Source organism: Scophthalmus maximus, chromosome 3 (genome assembly GCF_022379125.1).
Source record: "Scophthalmus maximus strain ysfricsl-2021 chromosome 3, ASM2237912v1, whole genome shotgun sequence".
NCBI classification, from domain to species: domain Eukaryota; kingdom Metazoa; phylum Chordata; class Actinopteri; order Pleuronectiformes; family Scophthalmidae; genus Scophthalmus; species Scophthalmus maximus.
In genome coordinates this window covers 24,041,303-24,064,650 of record NC_061517.1, presented here as the reverse complement: position 1 = coordinate 24,064,650, position 23,348 = coordinate 24,041,303, and the positions used below count along the sequence as shown (strand labels likewise).

Genomic DNA, 23,348 nt, shown 5'->3' with positions numbered 1-23,348 from the left:
CACCGGCAGCATCCTGCACTGTGTTGTGGATGAGAGGGATAAAGGCTGCCCTGCCTCCCACACAGCAGCGCGTCGCAGCCGCTAATTAGTGGCCACTAACGACTAACAACTTTTTTTTTTCTTCTTTTTTAAAAAAAATAATAATTTAGTGTAGCCTGCTTCGTTTCGCGCGTGGCTGAGAGAAAAAGCAGCGCGACACGCGACCCGAGACCCGGGGAGGGAGGGAGGGAGGTTGCAGCGGTGCAGAATCCCTGCGGCAGCCAAGTTGCCCGGTCGAGGCTCGGACTACCGCTCGTCACACCGAAGGAGTCTTCTCGTCCGCGGGAACAAGGACGGATGGGGAGAAACTGAGGTAATTAAAAAACAAGACAAACAAACAAACTGACAAACGAAAAAATCAGTGCACCTCCTTCCTTGGCTTTTCTGGCGCAATTATCGCGATTATCTCGCCGAGCCAAGTTTTAGCCTGTGCCGCTACAACTCAGGTGGAGGAGGAGGAGGAGGGTGTGACAATAATGTAATAGCCGACTAAATAATGTAGTACAATTGAAATCGCGGGCTCGCAGACGAGCGAGCAGCTGCTCGCGTCAGGCGTATTGATTGGGACACACGGAGCAGGTGTGTGACAGCCCTCTGTCTTTTTCTTTTTTTCGTTTTTTAAATCCAACGCTTTTGTTTAATAGTCGGTGTTTCAATTAACGGGGCACGACGGGGGTTGCATTTAACGCTGCTCGGTGGTTTTATATGCGCCAGGTGTACGTTGATGTAGCCAAATACGTGCTACGTACGTGCGTGCGGCACTGGTGTGTTGTTGCGAGCCCTCATCGCTAATGGATGCAGTCAAAGCAAAGGCGGAAGGGGGGGGGGGGGGCTGTCAATCATCCCATCCTCTACTACTCCATTGTTTTGCGCCTCCTGTTTGTGAGTGAGTTGCCATGGAGCGTCTTCCGGTCTCGCTCGTCCCACTACCATATTTGGAGAAAGGGCGTCTGGTGTAATAAGGCTGGCAGGAGTCTGTGCCTTCTTTTAAGTCACTTAAAAAAAAAAAAAAAAAAAAAAAAATATATATATATATTCTATAGACTTGATTTTGTTTGATGTCGTCTTTTTTTATTTGCTTTTTATATCATTTTTTTAAAAAATTCAGATATGTGAGCTGACAAGCGTATTATTGGTGGAATGCTGATTTTAATTGTCTGTGATTTGTATGTTTTTGTGGAAGCACTTATAAAAGGTGCTATATAAATACAATTCTTCTTCTTCTTCTTCTTATTATTATGGTGTGTCACAGTGGCAGGGACTCACGGCGTTGCCAGCGTTCACGTCCCACGCGGCCAGGCCGCCAGGATGACTGAACGCTTCAAAAACAGCGACCTGAGCTCAGGCCGCAAACAGGGGGTTTGTAGTTTCACCACGGCAGACGCACGTCAATAACATCCGCCATCTCGTGATGACGTAGTGTAGTGAAAGTCAGGTCGGATTCTCTAAGCAGCGCTGTCGGCTTTTCCTAAGTCCTATCAGTTCTCCTTTACACCTTTCTTTGACCTCATGGCGTTTTCCACTGAGGTCAAGGAATAGTAGATAGGAATAGTAGATAGGAAGGACAATTCGACCTCACCCCAGGCCTGATAATGACGTTCTCGGTGGACTTTTGATTGGTCCTGGTCAGCACTTTAACACCTAGCTGGCACCGTAATGGTCCCAGGACATGGCTGGATGCAATTCAAGCAATTAACCACACGAGCATGTGCAATTTGTTGTATATATGTTGTTGAATGTGGCTTTTTGGTTACAGGGCGATTCACTGTATGTTTCCACTGTGGCAAATGTACTTAAAGTGATGGAGTGGCAAGTCAATGAGATAATATAGTCTTATCATCAAAATATATATTTTTAGAGACCTGCATATAAGAAACCCAATAAACCGCACGCTGGTCTTGGGTCACTGTGTATCTGGGTTGGCCCAGAGTTGTTGCAGGATGCTTTGTATGGCAAATGGTGGGCTGAAAATAAAATTGAATGGTACTTCTGTATATTCACATGTTGTCATAACACTGCCCAAGGCTGTGCCGAGGTGGAAAATGGACATGCAAATGCCAAAATGTTCAAAATATATAAACAACACGTGTCTGTCAGTGGCTTAACATGTCTGTATGTGCAAGATGCTGTCAGGCAAGTTGTGAAGTACGGAACAAAGCAGCTAAGCAGAACAAGAAAAAAGGTTGCAGTTGCAAGAAAATACAGAGATCCACACTAGTCACAGGGGGCTACGTGGTAGTGAGTACTGAGGCCAGGCACTCCAGATTGTATCCACCAATTTGATCAGGGACCGCTATGATATATATGCATGATATAATTTGGTCATTTAAAGGGGCAGTAAGCGATTGTGGAGAAAGCTTGTCTCTCCCTTTGTTGTTGTTGTGAATTCACTACTCTGGCTGGGACCCAAGTCCAAGTGTGACGCACTAACCACTAGGCCAAAATCCGGGAGTTGCAGCGTCACCCGCCAGCACGTCTCTTAAGGTGTCTGCGAGTGATGTTTACCAACGGCGCTCGCAGTGTTGTGTGCTGCGGTCCGCACCATTTTTTTGTTTTCGATTTATGGAGCCTGGGCTGTGCCGAAAACCCGGATTTTATTCAGGGGCACACAAAAAAGCAACAGCTAATGGACAGTGAGGAAAAAAAATTTCAGTTCTGTCTCAGAGATCCCAAGATTTCTGCCAAGGATTTGCACTGACCACATGTGGACCTGAGAATTTATCTCATTCATAAACTTTAGACATTGTCAAACAGAACGAGAATCACAGAGAAACAGTGAATCCATATTAGTTTAGCGTTTTAATAATGGCCTTGGATGTTTTTTTTCTTTTAATAAGCGAATAGCTGCTTAAATGTTGTAAAATGTGTTGAATGTAAAAGCTGCTGCTTTCATTAAATTGCAAAAGTACAATTTTGCCCACCCGAGAGTCCAGTTGAGTTTGCATTGTTGTCGGCACAGCCAACACTTTAGAAAACACGATATTTACAACTCAAACACAGTGCACCTGTGACTGTGCTGAAAAATGAAAAATTGGGGGTAACTGGGGGTTAACAAGAAGACTTTCCAGTAGCATGAATGTTATTGGTTTGCTGCCCAAGTTATCACATTCATTCCTGCATGCTGTGTATCGGCCTGTCACGATAACTACTTTGTTGTTGCACGATATATTGTCCCAGCAATTATTGCGTTAAACAATATTATCGTCATTTTAAGACCATTTTTTTGATACCGAATCATGTGAGCTTGCAGTTAATTCAATTACAGTTAGTCCTACACGAATTGTGTTGCTGCTGAGAAAAATGTTATCCAAAGTTTAGACTTGTGTTTAGGCCTCAGACAAAACTAGCAATTTGAAGATATAGTGCCTTTAGAAAAATACTAGGAAATCCATATTTTCTTACATTTTATAGACCAATCCAGTAATTGAATAATCGTACGACCAGAACAGATGAGAGGACAGAAATGTGCAATGTTCTGACACATATACGATATATACCCTGTTCAGATTTCCACCAGAGCTGACAAAATAGAACTTTCTTGTGAACTTCTTTTCTGTATTCCGTTTTTCTTTAGTTAAATAGTACAGACGTTGGATTGCACTGCCATACTCCTTAGTGAACAAGATAACTTACTCTAACCCTTACATGGCTCACTGTGGCAAGCACATAACTATATGTTGTTTTTTTATTCTGGAGGATTTAGGATGTCTAACTAACCTCACTGGTGTTTCTACCTGGTTAATGGATAGTAAACCACCAGCAGATTTGGCTCTGGCTTTAAAATAGAACATATTATTGTACCACCACTTAAAGAACTAAACGGTTAAAATGTAATTTTTCTTAAGGACTTGACAAGGCCTGAGGTCATCTCTAATCTCAGGAGCAGTTCATGCTCTGATGCACTAATTTAGTAGGAAGTAAAATGTCTGAAGAAGATGTAGGACTCCTCCCTGTCAGCTCAGCAGCATGTTGGATTCAAACGTAGACGGTGGTTACTGTCAGATCCAGGGTTTGTCTCAAATGTGTAGGAACTAAATATCCATGGTACTGTTTTAATAAGTCTTTGGTTTGAACATCACATTTTCACTCCATCTGTCCATTTTTTAGACGGCTTATTCAGGTCTGCAGATATTGACTGGCCTGAAGTGATCGGTGGCAGTCCAAGATGGCGGTAAAGAGGGGTGCGCACCATAAAACAAGTGTAGAAAACAACATAAAGCAGCCAGCATGGAAGCCAGTGAGACGGCGATCAACGTTACCTTATGATATTGTACTTTTGTCACTCTTTTAAAGTATATCAACTCAGCGCAGACTGAACGATGTTCGAGGGCTGACTGAACGAAGACGAATGGAATTTGTGGCTGAGATGGCAAAGAGTCGCAGAAGTTACCGACGGAGGAGATGAGCATTCATTCCCTCCGTCATCGCGCAATTTGGATGTTCACCTGGGCGTGACATTCACCTCAATGCCGATTGGAGGTGAAACCGATGATTACCCGGATCTATTGCAGAGTCATTTGACCAGGGACTGAATGCCGATTAAACGTTTTCGAACTGCAGAAAATGGCGGGTGTTAGAGGGGTTAAACTGGTTTTTTGGCCAGTGTGAAAGGGACTACATGGACATGCAAGCCAAGCAAGACAGGAACTCCACTAGAATGATATCTTACTTGATGAGGGTTAAAAAGCCCCTAGATTTTTTCCACAGTGACGTGTCTGAAGGCTGATATCAATATTCCTGCATCAAAACAGCCAGTAACCATAATTTTGTGTTATTATTTACGTCAGAAGTCTTCATGGCACTTGGAAAAAAGTAGTGTAGTAAATAAGAGGAAAAAGTGCAGGCATTAATTGGGTTTGCAACACACTGCAATATTAGATGCAAGGTATTGCAACAGGGCGTTTTTTAGACGGCAACCTCTGAGAATTTAATATATTTCCAGACGATGAGCGTTCCTCACATTATTTCAGTCTCTACAGGGCGCATGATATATTTGTAATACGAGTTGCTTCTTACCACCAGGGCTGGCTGACGCTTCAGAGGGATTAACTCTAGCTGCTAACCTACATTTCATTTAGACACATGTTGGAAACAAAGTACAGATGTAGCACATTGATGTAGTGACCCAGCTCGTTTGGTGTTTCCTCTGTTTTATTTCCTCCCACTTGACGTCAGTTGGAATATTAATCACATTAATGACATTCTTTAAGAACAGCAACAGGGGAATGCTTTCTTAGCTTCAGCTGTCTGAGGCTCATCTCTTACTACTCTTATATATTATGTCTCTGCTCTAACTTAACAACCATTTAACTGTTTTGAAAAAAATAAAGAAATTGGATGGGATATTTTTTTCCATAAGTAAGTTTTAATACCTCAACTCTATGTTCATAACCTCTTGCAGTGTGTTAGGGCACAGGGTTTCATGTAAAAATAAAAAATAAAAATCGGTACAGTAATTGTTACACTTGTCCTTTTCCTGCAACCACATGTCTCCTGTGAAAATAGATAATATCTATACATTTTTGAAAATGGATAGATATGGATGGATTCCACACACACACACACGCGCGCACACACAGACACACACACACACATGCAGGTGTTAACACTTACTCTAGCTGATAATTTGGCGTGTAGTTACATACATGTTGGAATTACACAAGGTCACCAATCTTCACAAACATGCTAACCACTGCAAACCCTCACAGACCAGTAAGAATAATAATTTAAAAAAAAAACCTGCAAGAAATACAGCAAAACTAATCAGAGGGTGAGGGCAATTTCAATCAAGGACAGTGTGTACATGACTTCACAGTGTTCATGAGGGGTCTAATCAGCACAGTGAGAGAAAATTACTGTGTGAGTCGATCATGGGCAGAGACTTCAATAGGCCCATTTCACAAAGTAGCTGAATTTAAGAAAAGTAGACTTAAGATGTTAAAGCCCATTAAAGACATTTGACATTTTTGACCCTGTGCTTTCCCCCAGTTTAAAAAAATATATTTTTATAGTTTTGAACTAACGATAAAGAAGGTATTACATAGCAGCAGTGTTATATAGAAAGGGTATCATATGTTTGTCAGGTCAGCGCTACACACTCCTGAGTGCATAATGCAAAGTGGTTAGTAGTGTTCAAAATGTACACACATTTCCAAATATTCTTATGGAAACTGAAACGATTTTGACTAGAGCTGCAACAGTTAATCAATTAGTAATCAATTACTAAATGAATCGCCAACTATTTTGATAATAGATTAATCGGTACAAGCAGTTTTTATGGAGAAAAAAAGGCAATATTCTCAGATTTCAGATTCTTAAATGTGAATATTTTCTGGTTTCTTTGCTCCTCTTTGACAGTAAACTCAATATGGATAAAACAAAACATCATCTTAGGGGTTTGGGAAACATGATCGGCATTTTATGGACCATAATCGATTAATCGATTATGAAAATAATCGTTAGTTGCAGCCCTAATTGTGACTCAGTCCTTTTGCTGTGATGGGTCGTGCCTGAGCTGTGTTTTGTGGCTGCTGTGAGCGGACCGAAGCGGTCTCCAGCCAGTCCGGACCCTGAGTGAATGGTCCTTTGTGGGACAGACACCTGCAGAGCTCTGCCTCCTGCTCCTGAAGCGATTAACATGCACCTCCAACCTCCCCGGCCTTCTCGCCGCCCACTCCCTCGGCCACCCATCCTGCCACTGCTCTGTTGCCTTGGCACCTGTTCTACATCGGCCATCCTGCACAGGCTCTGAACTCTTGTGTAAGGATTGCACAGACCGCCTCTGTCAAGGGGTTACATTTTGAAAGTTTTGTGAAAGGTAGACCTCCTAGATTCTTATGTTTTTATATTTATTGGAATATATATTATCTGTTTCTTGTGGTTTTAGGACTAAGATACAGGTTAGCTTCTCCAGCAGGCTACATCGTCACCTGCATGTTACATAATGACAACCAGGACAATCTGGTTTCTAACCAAGAGTCGGCCTTCTCTCGTGGCCTTTCTTAGTTTCACGTTTGTACCTGTTCTTGTTCATGTTAATTGTTTGAACCATGATGACAAAGGGCATGGAATCTTACAACTTACTAACTTCATAACCGTACGTATTTGAACTAAAACAGTGTTCTTCCCTTAAATCTAAGCAAGTTGTTTCTGTGCCCTAAAGCTAACCAAACCTTAACCATAGCACTGTCACATCACAAAAGGGTCCGTTATTTATTTTTCAACCGTGCTGTCGCCTCCAGCTGTAGGGGCCACTCTTTCTGGAAGTTCTCCAATAGGTTGTGTCAGAGGGTTTTGTCGAATGACTCGTGGTCTGTGGTTGTTTAGTTTGTAGGACTGCAGGACTGACCTGAACATACTTTTACTTTTGTTGAATGAAGTTGTTTTTTAAGCCAGTTTTACTCGGCTGCGAATCAAGTCCTGTTTTTCTCAACTCCAGCCTATAATGTCACGCTCTGATCTTTATTCATGCTGTCTTTTTTTTTTTCAAAATGTTTTTTATTTGAACTGAGAGCTTAAATACTTATTTTCCTGTGGAGGGAGGTTGGATGCCTTTGGGAGATTCATTAATTTTAATAATACAGATACTGAGTGTGAGAATAGATTTTTTGTAGGATTTGACTTGTAGAATGTCACAGAATATGGCTGAAGTGTTTTACTGATGTCACAGGTTACATTACGGTTCAGTGATACATTTGTCAGTTGTGAGTGTAATGACGAGTGAATGCCTCTTCTTGGCCTAATATCTCAACCTTTATCATCCCAGCATCGATTACATCACATAATGAAAGAATTAACAATTAACAATATAATAATAATTTGGATATTGTCAATTACTAAATATCAATATACTAAACTATTTGTAATAAAAAAAAACATGTTAATTGAGAATCACACTAGAATTCTTTTTGTATTTCATCCCACTTTTTCTTTAGCACCAGCAGAGATGTTCTCAGTGGACAGAGATATCATTATGAGTCATAGCACTAAATTTTATTGTTTTCTGTCTGATGCTTTACTTTGTCCTTAAATGCCGGGGTCAGCACCGGTAGCTCTCTGCTGCTACACATGATGACGCACGTGTCAAAATTGGTTTTAAATCTGATTTTCCGTGGCACCACCTCTCTCTACCCAATTGTCGGGACCTCGGGTTGGCATTGTTATTGGAACATCAGCCGGCCTGTGCTTTTGTAGCGTGTTGACTCGCTCATAATCCACTTCCCTGTCTTACGCCCTCCCATGTGTCACGGGCTCTGCATTAACATAGAGCTCTGATTGAATTCCTCCTCTTGATTGTCGCTGAAACCTGGCTCCCTCCTTCTCCAACCTCTCCTCCTCCATCAGTGGATTGAAATGGCTGTTCATTTTTATCTTCCCTCTACAAAGCGCGCGCGCACACACACACACACACACACACACACAGACACACAGACACACTCACATACACACACACATGCTGAATAGTTGTGTAATGTGTTGTTTATCTGGTGTCAGTCAGTCAGCCACCAAACAGAACTGTGTCCGCCTGTTTATCTATACTCTGTAACCTGCACGGACACCCCCCCACCCTCACCCCTCCTCCCTGCCCCAATCCCAGACTTGGGTCTCGGTGCTAGAGGAGGATTAACCGCACCCGCCACATTCTGGCCTGCCTTGATTATGTCCAGGGATAAGAGCTGCTTAATCACTGGAGCTGTCCTGAGCAGCGTAAACACAGGAGTGTGGAGCAGCTCAGGCGAACGCACTGAAACACGATATACAGCAGAACACGGTGAAGCAACATTTACCCTACCAGCTGAAAAAAAATTAATTTCTGTCTCTGCAAATGAGGCCATGTTTTCAGTCTCAACTGTCTGTTTATCGGCAAATTTACACATTTAATCAATCAGTCAGTGACCAAACAGAACTGCGTCTGTCTGTGAGGTGTAAAATAAAAACAAGGATTTTCCTTATGTTGTTATCCATTTAGGCATAACACTGTCTGTGTGACATTAAGTGTCTTAGTTGTTAAGCGTTTATTAAAACCAACGTTAGATGACAACCAAAACAGAAAATATTCTTGCAAATTGTTATTGTGACGATTCCCTTTAAATAAATTGTTTTGCAAAACCTCAATTATCACAGGAAATTTCTTCTGAACTTGCACAAATAAAAACAATGATTTATAAGAATAGGAAGAACAGATTTTATCTGTTCTCAAGTCTCCATCAGTTTTCCAAAGAAAGATCACTGTTCATATCCTGTTTTTCACATTCTTACATTTATACACATTCCTACAAACAGTGCAACCGCAGTCTCTGCAGTAGTCAAGGGTTCAGTGCCTTGCCCATGAGCACGTCGGCAGGAGCTGTAGCAAGCTGAAAGCATTTAGATTTACTGGATTCTACTGAGCCAATGTCCCCTTGTGGCATCTGCTATTTGATCAGCTGATTTCTCAGTGACCGGAAATAATCTTAAGTAATCTCTTTTGAATATATTCGCATATTTTGTAATTGCAAATCTTCAAAATGCCAATTTGCCTGCAGCCTTTCTCACTGATAATTTGTGGTTTTGTTCCTTATTTGATGTTCGCAACGGAGCTTTAAAGTGTGAAATGAAGTTGCCACATCATTAGATAGTTTGGAGGGGGCTGCACCTGAGCAATGGCTGTAATTTGTTTGCTTTAGTAGGTAATTGCTTTTTAGGAAAAGGCTGGTGGAATTGATGAGATAATAAAACACTATTTGTCGTGAGATTTTTCATAACTTGGGGTCTGCATGCCAAGGTCGCCAACCCCCCCACAAGCTGCGAGACATGACACTGAGACATAACGTACTTTGTTGATCCCAAGCTGGGAAACTCCGGTGTTACAGCAATAGTTAAATCTATTTACCTTAGGAAATATACAATTTATACAAAAAAAAAGATTTATACGCGTTGCAAGAAATGAAAAACACAAAAAGGGCAATATAGAGATTAAAAAAGTGGTTCAAATGTGGTTTAACACCTGTCATTGTAGGTCATGGATCTACACTGTGGCAATCCAACCTAGTTTTCTCCCTCTTTAAGTTTAGCTGAACCTTGTCATAATGGTTTTTGTTAGTCAAGTGGAATCTCAGCTGGTGCTGGACTTTGCTGAAGCAGCTTGTGTGGGATTTACATGGTTAAAAGCTCTAACTTCGGCTAAGGGGGTGTAAAGTGTCAATTCCGGTGACCTCAGGATTGCGTCTCTGTTTTTCTTCCTGTTGGCTTCGTTGGACCAGATTAGCAGCAAAAAACAAATCATGGGGTAGGTGGTCCATATGAAATGCAGTGTGGGAAAACCCTGTCCTGTTGAACTTTCCACCGGGTGATGGCCCGATCCTCTGGAGAGTACAGCTTAATGTCTGCTCCAGCGACAAGGACATCTTTATGCCAAAAAAAGCCTCCAAGTGGAGATTGTGTAAGTAAATTGAGGAAACTCGGGTTAAAGGGACTGAAGCAGATCAGGTGGCCATCTGGCACTTCAGTCACGTCAGAGCTGAGGTCAAATCTCAGACGACCCGTCCTTGACGCAACAACAGCATCAGAGCCAATTACTGCCCCCTCAGAATCCCCCCCCTCGAATACGCTCAACCCCATTTTGCTCTAATAATGGAAGGAAGTTACAATGGCTTGAATATGATTTGTATACTGATAATGCTCTCGTTATCATCACCCAGTTATTAAAGTTCAACATTGTGGGAAATATACTGCATTTGCTTTATTGCCCAGAACTAAAAAATAAGTTTTTGTTTGTCAGTTTCCTCAAAGCAAATTTTTTTTTTAGATTAAGACTTTTATTGTATTTTTTCACATAGTAAATAGTTGACACTGTACCTCTTAACAAGGTTGCCTTTCCTAAAAGCTGATCCCATTCAGTGCATGAGGTGGATACTGCTCCTTCTTTACATATTTTACCTTAAGTAATAACACTTGCCAGAGTCGCGGCATTATAACAGTTGGACAGATCTTTAGCGACAATATGTTACCATTTCAACAACTTAAAAACCCATTTGGACTTTTGGACTCCTCCTTTTTAACATAGGCACAATTAGCATCTATTATAGATAAAAATGTACAGAACTAGAAGAGAAGATTGATACCACTCTCATATCAGTGCAGTAAATATGAAGCAACAGTTAGCTTAGCATAGAGCAGAACAGTGAGCCTGGCTCTGTCCAGATGTTAAGAAATGTATAAAAAAAAGAATTCTCACTAATTTACATCTTATTTCCTGTTTGTTTAATTTGTATGAAATCCAAATAGTAAAAAGCTAAGTTGTGGTTTTACAAGGTTGTGCACTAACATCTTGGAGTGAATACATTTTTGCACTTTGGATTAAACAAATTATATATATTTTCTCTTGTTAATAACTAATCATTAATCATGTACATTTGAAAAGAGTCACACTAGCTGTTTCTTTTTATTTCCAAACTAATAACTAAATTAATTTTAACGATAATTGCACCAGGTGAAACTCATTAAGGCGGGGCAGACAATCACAGAGGCGGGAAACGCAATGGTAGGAGGTGGAGAGAAAGTGGAAAGTGACTACAAAGTAAAACAGGAAACACACTACGCCAAAAGTAACAAGCATGAAGGGATAACAAGAGACAGGGGAACAGGAAATAAAATGAAACAGCAACCAACAATAAGGGATCAAGAAAGTAACTTAACACAAGGAATGGTAATCAAGTCATAAATAAACAAAGTCCACAAAGAAAAACAAAGTATTTTAACAGTTCAAGAGGTGTTGAAGAGTTTAAAGGGACAAAATCATAACAGCTTTTAATCATTCAAGTAAAATCCTAGCAACTAATTTCCTGTCAGTCTCTTTCAATGCAGTTTTAATGAGAAACGTAAGGCCATCTAACTTTAACCACTAGTTACATTTAATTGAGCTGTGAAGATGAACATTATAATATGGTCATTTGTAAAATGTACATGCACACAGCTCGCTGACAGCATGGGATTCTCCAAAGTGGATTTGAAAGGACACAGAGAAGCGGCCAGATACACTTTGAATCAAGGGGCGAGAGAGAATCCTTAGGGGTGTAAATGTATGCAGCTATGCCCAACGCTCATTAGAGATTTAGATGTAGTTCTTTGCTCCAACTGCATTGATGTTTGCTCTCCTGCTGCGCTGCTTAACTATTTAGTTTTCCTGAGCATTTACACGAGGCGTAATTGACGTGTGGAAGGTGAGAGAGGATTCATAATCAATTTAACTGAAAAAATCATAGCACACATACGCTTAGCAAGCACGGCTTTAGGGAAGCAATGAGTTCACTTTCGGAATCTCATTTTGAAACAAGTAACGAGTAATGTCATAGGCATGCCATTCCATAAAGACCCTTGTTTTCTCACTGATAATCTGAATGTTCACTTAATGATACCGTTTCTTTTGAATCATGTTCATGACAATTTTCATACACAGTGAAAGAAATCATTTGACATTACTTTTCCAAGAATTAGACCCCATCTTTGCCTTAATGGAAAAACCAGTGAAACATTCTTAATGTCCATCTCCATGTTTGGACTGTGGAGGTCATGTGAGATGGCCCCATGGAGAGGCTGTCATATAAAGACGGGAAAATGTTTTCCTCCCCTACTTACGAGCTGGCAGCCTATATAAAGGGACACTGTCACAACATGAATGTGGCGCGGAGAAGATGCCAGCGTATTCATCAATACCGGGCTTTATGCGCGAGTGAGTTTTTGATGCGCAGGGCAGTCTTCTGTGGAGGGTGAAAGCCAGGAGCTCTGCCCAGCTGGGACTGCATGATGGTGGACACAAGCTCCATTTCCTGCCACCTACAGCGGAATAGTTTGTTAGGACTAGGAGAGGAATGACTATATGTGAAGTAGCTGTATGCCATCCTGTAATGAGGAATTTGGGTGATTGGAATTGGCTCGTCTTAAGTCTGTGACTTATTGGGAACCTCTCCGAAGTATTGTTTTTTGGGTGCTGGCTCATTAATGAAGCATGTTTTCCCTCTTCCTGTCTCTTCCTGCATTTCTCAGATGCAGAGCTCTGTGCACCATGGAGGAACACTGCAAATGAGAGTCTCAATGCCACCCAATGCTGCGGTTGCGATGAAATCAATTCTGACTGCTTCGGAGCTTTGCGGCAGAGCGGGCAGGGCCGCAGTGTGTGTGAAGCTCCCTCAGCCATGGAGCAATACTATATGTGCTGCACTAATGCACATGCTACACACATACAAAGTAAAAGACAAAGCCTGTGAGGGTATAGGACAAATCAGGCTTACTCAGCACTCGGATCCAGATAATTGGCCTAAATGCAATGGCTGATAGTTCTCCAAGAGGAAGAGCTCAGCTAAGCTATTTTTGGTATCCTACTTTGACAAGTGTGGTGAAATAAGTTCAACCACTTCATATGTCGTCTGTTGTTGCCGCGGCGTCTGTGCAAACTTGTCACCCTCATATTTGCGGTAAACACAGTAATCCTCTACAATTCAGTCGAGCCCTGGCCGCGTTCCTGCTGCGTCAGCCTCTACTTGTGTCGAGGTGCGAGGCTCGCGCTACCTCCGCGCTTCAGCAAGTTCGCCGAAATCATCCCGCGGCAGCGCGACCACACAGCTCATCATCACGGGAGCCCGCAGGCAGCACCACGGCACGAAAATGATGTGGATCGATCAGCGCCTGTGTGGAAATCAGAGCCCAAGCAACTGAGCTGCTCCCACAGTCAGCCTCGTCTTACAATGTCAGCAGAGCTCTTTGATAGTGCTGCAGGCCGGCGGTGGCTGCTGTTACATGGGTGATGGGTGTTCACTGTGCAACTTCAAGCCAGCTGTATACAGACTCAGCGGGAGACCTCAGCTACGATAAGTCCATAGGGATGGAGGGAGAGAGGTAAAGAGTGGGGGATACAAGATTGGAGAGGAATAGAATATTTGGCGTCACTGCAGCTCTTATTGATTTAATCGTTCAGAGCATTCATTTTTGTGTGTGTGTGTGTGTGTGTGTGTGTGTGTCCGTGTCCTAAGCTAGTTTTTGGAAATATAGCTTCACTAACAACGATGAGAGAATCGGTCAGCAGTCTCGGCCTCCGTGGTGATGAAACCTCTAACCTTGGCGTACCCAGCGTAAATGACACCTATGCATGCCATGAATTTTCAAAGTCCAATGAGCAGTACATGCAAATGCAGTTTAATATAGAATTTCGGGGGAAACAAAATAAACTCTTGTTTTTAATGAAGAAGTTGTGCAATAATTAGCCCGTTTCCATCGTTCTGTAGCAACAATCTGCAGCATGAGTCTGCGAACATCAGGACACAGCATAAGGAGTTGTTACCTCGCTGAAAAGTCGTCTGCAGCTCTTCATCTAACGGCTCACTGTGGCTACTCCTTCTTGTTCCTTTACTCCCTGTATAATTGAACTGAAAATGACTATTGTCTTATTTCGTATAGATTTGTTTTTGATGAATGACTATTAAGTGCTTAATGACAGACACACTGCATTTTCTTTGGCTATTTCATAATTAAAGTGAACTTGTGTTTGTCATCAGTTAAATGCTTTTGCTGCAGCAGGAGGTAATGTTCAGTTTGCATTGGCAGAAACAGCTTTTAATATAGAAAAACAGCTTACTCCAGGAATGTCGTCACAGACACCCTGTTTGAAATACTGCAAATATTAAAATATTTCAGCTAGGGCTGTGGTCAACCAAATAAAATCTTAGCCAACTGAAATTGTACCTTCTATTCAACCAATTGTTAAAATTGCAGGTTTTCTCTAGATCACCTGAATGAATCACAAATAAACATTAAAAGATGGTATTTGTAGCATAGCATTGTTGAAATATGTCAATTCTGATATGTTGACTCCAAGTCATTGAACAGAAAAGTTGATGGAGCATCCTAACACGGATAAGTTCGTTCAAAATTCAAAGTTGTGAAACCGGTATAGGCTGGGGCCATGTCACGAAGCAATATTGGCGTTCATTTGAAATTGTGTTTCTGGAGAAATGATCAATGCAAACAGACCAAAGCATTATGTTGCCAGCCCACTGTCTCTACAAGAAGCCACCTTGACGTTTACAGTTAGGCATGTCAAGCAAAAATACTATTTGACAATCACTGCCAACACAGAAATTGCGAGACCAGGCTTTTAAATGAATTAGTTTCACAAAACTTTTGGGTTTACCTTTGGATGTTTCTATATCTTACAGTAGCATGTGATCTCACAGCGCCTCACACATTTTGCAGCAGCCTGTTAGTAACATATTCTTCTCATTTTAGTCCTCTGTTGTTTATTGGCGGTTGGCAAACAGCTTGTAGGTGCATCACTGCCAACTTCTGGCAGTATAATGCATTACTTAGTACCAGGCAACAGTATAAGACAAGACGCTAAGATATTGATTTTTATATTTTACAGCTATTTGAAAAGTTGTTAAAATAATTACCCATCACTAATACAAAGTTATGTGATCCATTGTTAAAGCAGAGGATTGATTGGTGCAGCTTTTAAGACATGGTTGATTAAAGTTTCTTATACCTTCCACAAAATCACGGCCTCCAGAACTGAGCATCGTGAATAAAGAAAACCCATCAAAGAGATTAAATGTCCAACTAAAACAAAATATTTCAGTACATGGTGTGCCACAGCCTCAACTTCTTTTAGGCTGTATGTAATAAACCAAGCCTAATAAGGAGATCTATTCCACGGCTCTTACGTACACATCCTCTATACACTCGTATCAATATACAATGTCTGCCACAAAAATCCTCACCACCCCAGCCCCCTTTTTCATCACCGAATCCCTTCAAACAGATGCATGCGCTATGGCGGTACAGTGAGTAAAGGAAAGAGTGGAGGCAGATGGTGGGGAAGGAATGGATGGAGGGGCTGATGGGATTGAACGCTAACTGATCCCTTGGTGTTGCTGGTATGGCATTGCTGAGGATGAAGCCATCTCTCACAGGGACCCGTTTTACCCAAAGCATTTATCACGGTGAATGATGTAATGGGCTTTATTAAAGGATTGAGTGTGTTGATTTATTTCTGAATGTACAGCATATGCCCGAGCCCCTTTCCTTTAGGATGTGAGATCACATCACCGCATGTGCCGCTGCCTCTGGCTGGATTAATAAAATATCTTGCAGTACTCTCACTCTCTCCATCTCTTGGCATTGCTTATCACATCATGAGCCAGCTCTGCATATCTGGCCTATGAGAAGTAATCAAAATCTGTTCAGACCTGTCACTTAAACCAAACCATCACGAAGTGGATGATAAGAGTTGTGTGTAACCTTGGCATTTACAACCTGTAAAGATTGCATTACACAGTGATGTCATATTCACTGACTTTAATGAGATTTCCCTCTGTGTTTGCATGTTTTAAGATTCACTAAAGTGAGAGGCATCTGTGGCGTAAGGAACCCCCCAAAAAGAGGTGTCTGAAACTCATAATTGTATTTTTTGGGCTTCAAAAATATAACAAATGTGTTCAACCCAAAGAGGGCGTCTCATGTGACATTAGTCTTAATAAGCTTCAGTTAATATTGTCAATATTTCTGAATTAACAGTGGTTCAAATGTGAAAGGTGCCACTTGTATGACAAATCCAGAGAGTTATCACACCAACTCTGAGAGTCCCCTCATCTCTATCTCTCCAAGTATTTTTCTCATCTTTAATCTCAATTCATCAGTTCAACAGAAACAGACACACACTCTGAATGAATTCTAATGTTGTCTAATGTCTACCCTGACTGCTGGATGTGTAGATTGTGAAGATGTAACCTTTACATGATGAGAGAGTTTTCAGACCTAAACATTTGAATGAAGTCAGACACACATTTTTAAATGAATGCCAATATTGTTCTTCATCTGCTATGTGTACGCTTTTTGCATACACATTAACCCTATCAACTTCTTCATATTGATACTGTATATGAGCCTTAATATGAGCCATTGTAGTGGTCAAAATAAAAAAATAGAAATTGATTTAGTAAGTCACTGACAGGAGAGGTGATCTACTCAGGGGATCTGGTTTGAATTGAGGCTACGATAAGACTACTATGCCTATGGTTTCATTTATCAAAAGTAGCATCATTTATTAAGAGTTATATCTTTGAGTGATTGACAACTAGTCTGTCCATCAAACCAGCGTGTGCTTTTCGATTTGCATGACACTTTCAAATCAAAGCTCTCTGTAACAATGTAAGTCAGAACAATTCTTCCAAACTTTAGACCACTCTTTACTCTGTGTCCCTAATGGAGTTAGCTTGACTGAGATATTTATTCTTGACTTTTTCAAAACTTTGCCAAGTGCAGAGATTACAGTAAAGGCAAGAATGTTTCACTTGAATGCACCCCTGATTGACCTTGGGGACCACATTGATTCAAACTCCGACTTCACTCCAAATGTAACAAGCCTTTATCCCATATGCTGAGATCATACCAACTTTTAGCACAAACATACACTTTAACCCATAACGATTAAAGCCCCAGATGTTTCCCTGCCAGCTGTGTTTAATATGCAGAAAGAATCTGAAAAATAATTGAACTCCCCGACAAGTGATATGACCTCAATTACCTCATTCTAACTGTGTTAGCAGTGTGGACACAAGTTCTGCATTGCACTGAGAAGTTTGAGCGCAGCAAAATTCAGGATCTTTGCAGAATCACAGCATGCTTTCTCTGTTTAGGAATATGCTTCTGGGCACACAAGGTGTAAACAGTTCATCAGACTACTACTTCTTGTGGAGCACTGCTGTGCAATTCAGTTTGTCCATGTTTTATTGCCCTGCAGAGATCTCTGCAGGGCAATAAAAGATGGTGTAGATTTAGTTAATTCTCTGAAATTACAGTGCAGTTAACTGTTCAAACAAGTTTCTAAATACAGAGTAATCCCTTAGACTGTGTCTGTGTAAAAATGTTTCAGGCAAGAATGGTCACAGCTTGAAGTGGCCTCAAATAATCTCCTGGACTAAATATAATGGTATATGCTAATCTGTTGTTTCCCATCCTCTCAGTCTTTATTAAACAGCTCGTAAATAAGCAACTCGGGTTGCCCTGGAGGGATTTGACAGCACTGTGGATCAATTGAATGTCTGCAGGCAACACAGATATCCAAGTTCAGTTTGACACCAATTCCAAATGCCATTCCATCTACTTCCCCTTCGTCTCTTCTCTTTTGTAACCATTCCCGCTGGGTTTGCATCGGCATACAGCTGTTTGGGACAGGATATGAATATTCTGAGCAGGCCTTTTGCATGCAGAGCACAGCACAGCAAAGCAAACCCCTCACCCAAAAAAAGATTCTTGTTAATCGTGGCATTTCCCTAAAAGATGCGGAGAGGCAGCCAGTTGTCAGAAAGCTCACTGTGCTGGGCCCATATTGTACACCCATGTCGCATCTCCCCCCAGGGCCCGGTGCATGTATGACAGCTTTCCCATGTTGCATATCTGTGTTGAAAAAAAAGACGCCCCTGTCGTCCTCCCCGTCATCTCCTCCTCCTTCCTGTTCCATCCTAATCTGCTCTTATGGGTCTCAGCCCGTGGCGTCTTAAACCCCTCCGTCTCCAACAGCTGCTGAGGACAGGGAGGTATAGAGAGATTAAATGAGTCTTTGCAGCCCCCTGAAGGACTCCCACATGCCTGTCTGCCTCCAGCCCCTGCTAGTGTCTTTGATCCACTGTGTTTTCCAACCCAGCCGAGTTCCACCGGTTACAAAGGGGGTTCCTACACATGCCAGCCTACATACAGACCTCTTTAGACTCTGTGGTGGCTGTTGCGCTTATCGATGTTGTTTAGTTCAAGGCAGATAAAAGGCTCAGCTGCTTTAAAACTCGTTCTGCTGGAGGAAACAAGTGCACTGAGAGTGTCTTGCTTGTGCTCCAAATGTAAGTAGAGTTTTGTCTCCCTTTCACTGTGGAAGCTTTGGACCACAGATTGAATCACATAGTCTTAGTCATCCGTGCAGCTTTGGATACCAGTGCGTGAGATCCAGACTAGTCTAGAATGGACCAGACAGGATTGACCAACCTCTGGGGAATACCAGCCACTTCCCATTAGCAATGAATGGCTGCGGTGATCCTGGATGATGCACAGCCAAATAAATGAGCGTGGCTGCCTTGTGTGACCTTGTCATCGGGAAGGGAAAACGATGAAGAAAGGGATCAGCCCTCTTAATTTCTGTTGCTTCCCTTCTGCCTTTCATCCAACCACTTTGTCAAAATAATGTCACTGTCATCTACACATGAATGCATAAACATCGAAAATACCTACCTTTCCATGTGAGCATTCAAATTAACTTCAGATCCAATAATGCAGAGCTATACTACTACATATGGGTCTCTTGACAACAGGATTTTAGCTTTAGCTAGCAGTTGATATACATTTATTGCATTCAATCCTTTTTGTGCAGAATCAATATTTAAATCGCGCTAGGCAACTAATGTCTCCTGCATATGCGCAGAGCAGAGGCTCACAATTGAAATTGAAGCCGTGCACGTGAAAAATCTCAGGGCTGCTGTAACCCTGGTAACGTTCAGATGGAATTTGGAGGACGGGTGATAGATTATTCTCAGTGAGCATCCACTAAGCTAATACAGTCTATCCCTCAAGTGTGTGCAATTTTCACATTTGGTCCCCGTACAAGCCTCCTGTGGCTTTTAATTTCAGGAGTGAAAGTGTGCCTGGAAAGATTTAGCAATTCAGCTGTCAGTGTGTTGCAAACTATTGCAGGGAAGGCCCTACTCTAGCATGCTAATAAACTTCCAACGTGTTCACCTCTTTCATCTCACGAGGCTCCTGCCTCCCTGACTACGTTTAATGTGTTGGATTTTGAATCTTTAGTTTATGAATAATGTTCATGTTGTAAGCACTTTTTTCATATTTAAAACTCTGTAGTCTTTTTGGTACTGCTCTCATATAGCACATTTTTCCAAGTACCTAGATGTACCTGTGAGCTGGAAAACGGTGCTCCTCCTTGTGTTGCGTGGGTTTACATGTGTAGCCACACTCACTTTACGGTTATACTCAGGGGAACAGTAAGGTAGTTGGCAGTGCTACCCATTTATTGCATGGGAGTTGCCTCTTTATATTTTCTTAATTGTCTTAACAATCACTTGGTGCCTCATGATGGCCTAAATGATGCTTTTTCATATGCAGGCAAAGAATGCTTCTAATTCTTTTTTGTGCATGAAAACTGGTCTCACTTACAGTAAGGCAAATACCATTTATTTACAGTACACGATGACCATAATATCTCTTGTTACATCCCTTAAAAAGTATAATAGATTCAACCTGGGCAGCAGTTTAGTGACAGCTGCATTTAGAGTTAGTCTTAATGATATTACACTCTTCGATTAATACAAATTATATTTTTCCACTCACTGTGATAGAGATTGAATGTTTAAACCTTTCTAAAACATGAAAATCCTTGTTTCTCTTGGCATATATGTGATCATTGGAAGGACTTGATTTTTTGTTTTACCCGTGTCATCGGCCAACCAGTAATGGCACCATTTTCTGAATTACTAAATTCAGCTATAAGGATTTTTAATCAATGCGTGAATCGTGATTAGTACATGTTGTGGAAAGTTTGAAAATACCACATAAGGAGCATTTCTTAAAAAAAGAAATGTCTTCTCTAGCGGATTAAATGAAGGTTAAGCTTCCATTTGTCCATCTGCACTCTCTTTGACACTTTCCTGCGTCATGCAAACCCCTGACCTCGGGGTGCTTTCCATTTTCTCCCTTCTCTTCCTACGCCTGCTTTCGGACAACAGAGTCCCATTCGCTTGAGCCCATCACCACCATCATTACATTGAGTGCAAAAACACATGAGCTCTTACTAGAAGGCTCTAAGCTCACACCCATCTGCTGCTAGCAGGGGATTAATTAAATGATTCTGCCAGACCTATTAACTCGTTATTCATGTGTCATTTTTATTTGCGAGGATGGCAAAATATCAGGCTCGTATCTGAATGTCAGTGTAGGTTGCATATAGCTCATTTAGCTTGAGCCTGAACAGATAAATGAATACGAGGAGCATAGGAAACCATTCCTGAAGGATGCAGCTTGCTTTATACGGCGCAGCCATTTATTACAATTTGCTGTTATGACAGAGACCTTATAGACGTCGGTAACAATCATGTATTATATATTTAAGTACATTACAAGCTCCATGTTGGCCAAGTGTGCTCTGTGCTTTGTTTAATCTCACAGTGAGGGGATACAATCAGTCATCATTATATGCACCAGCCATGTTCTGCCGATGCTGCAAGGTTGCATTATCCCAGCACCGGTGCTTGTTTACAGCTCGCTTGATTTTATTCAGCAAGTGTAACAAGTGCTTACTCCAAGGGTCGACACAGCATCATTACAAGCAAAGCGGGGCCTGTGAAGAAAAGGTCACGTTACAAATCAAGCGAGCTAGAACTTTAGTAGAGTTTTGGTAAAGACATTTAGGTCCGGACCTATTGATCACCTTATATCATTCTTAGCAGGGAAGTGAAAAAGCCCTTTAATAATAATAAGTTGACGTATTTACTGTATTTAATCTAAATCTGACGGACTTGGAACGAGACTTTGTGTTTCCCCTCGGTGAACATAAGAAACTTTTGGCTTTCACATATATACTTCTGTCTCCCTGTGCCCATCACATTGTATGGTATCATTATTTCAATCAGGAGAGAAAAGTGAATGAGAAATTATATTTATTACAGATTTAACTGTGATGAAAAAGTATTGATAAGAGTCGTTGGCACTAAGACTACATGGGGCGATATTGTAGTAGAGGGCATCGGTCCTGAGCGGCAGCAAAGTAAATCTCCCCCATGTAGTCCAAACACTGGTGATGATGGTGGTTGCTGACTTGTTAGGTTGATGGAGAGAAGAATCCAATGAGTCTGTGCAGACTGGCCGGTGATGGGGAGGTGGAGGGTGCGGCAGAACAGCAGCATGAAAGGACTAAGACAGGGAGAGAAATCATATTTAAACAGACAGCAGCGCGATGATCGGCTAACAAGGCAGGTGTGTTGCAATGCTATTGGATAGATGAGACCAGCTGATGAGGAGCTGATTGCTGAAATGGCGGCAACATAACTGAGAGTGCGCAAGCGTGAGTGGACGAAAGGCAGGATTAATGGGATTTAGACTACAACCGTAGCAAGCTGGAGAGGAGTTTTCCTCACTGAACTGACGCTAGAGCTACATATATAATGTAACGGCATCATTATTATCATTTGGTTTGACTACATTCTCACTCAATCAAATAAAATGCTCCAAAATGTGGTAGATGTTCGGCAATCAATCCCACTTCAGATATGTGGTGGACCCTTAAATAATATAGCATGATTACACATGATTAGATAGGCCGACTGTGAGGACATCTCTTGCGTAAGCTGCTTCAAACAGTGTGTACTCAATGAAGGGCTTCAACGTTAACCAGACGTGAGGCTGGAGGGATGAGACTTGACGGCTGACAGTGATCACACAGGAGAGAGGAGAGGAGTGAATTCCAGCTCGGAGCATGTGGGGAACATGGACGATATTCAAATGACTTTTACAGTACGGTGATAAGAGAACTTAAAGGCTTTCCAATTAGCAGCCTTTCTTTTTAAATTCTTGCGATCAGATAATTGCTCTTTGGGACTGCAGTCATTTGGTCAAAATGATAATGATTTCAGAGACAAGGCCCATATTACAGTAAATTTGCTGCACTCTCTGTGATTGTGGGTGTTCTAGTAGCAAAAGGGTTGAAAAGCGGATTGGCAGCCGTCCTGTAGAGCACAATGGATTTTATTTGGAACACATCATAACCTTTTCATATTAAATGACCGAGAAAACAGTCAGACCAAAGGGAAAGCATTACTCTTCTGGGGGAATGTGCTTTGAGGAGTGCCGAGCACAATTTTACAGTGATGGAGCTCAGTATTTAGATCCACTGCATGAGAATGCAAGCGTGCAATTCTAATTTGGACTTAATTTGATTTGCATTCATTTGGAAGTCCCACTTCTCCCCAGTGACCGTGTTACTGAGCTGCCATTTAGGAATAGGATGCTCCCTGCTCCTGTAGCCCTCAGAAGAACCATTCGCCTCTCAAGGAAAGTAATTGAATTATGGGCCGGCTGTTTCATTGATTGATTTTATGTCATGTATCTTGTTTAGATTGATCCAATGTTGAGTGCATTTTCTTTATAGCTTTTCTCCTAATGAAGGCCGCCCAGCATTATAGCAATTGCACACATTAGAAAATAATCCATTAGGTTTCTGTATACACATTCCCAACCCTGTCTTCCAATGGAAGGTGAAGTGGTGTATGTGACACATATTTATATGA

General features: G+C 41.5%; 1 protein-coding gene across 14 annotated transcripts in view; it reads left to right on the top strand.

The window, feature by feature from the left end:
* The first annotated feature begins 26 nt into the window (after nt 1-26).
* The window catches only part of arvcfb (ARVCF delta catenin family member b), a 215,336-nt gene continuing 192,014 nt past the window's right edge, over nt 27-23,348 (top strand). For 5 of the 14 annotated variants that reach the window (XM_035639710.2, XM_047330952.1, XM_035639706.2 and 2 more), the window contains exon 1: nt 30-352. The gene's annotated coding sequence lies outside the window, so the exon portion shown is untranslated. Of the gene's footprint in view, nt 353-23,348 lie in introns of all 14 variants that reach the window. The other 9 variants (XM_035639698.2, XM_047330951.1, XM_035639702.2 and 6 more) reach the window with 3 other exon arrangements.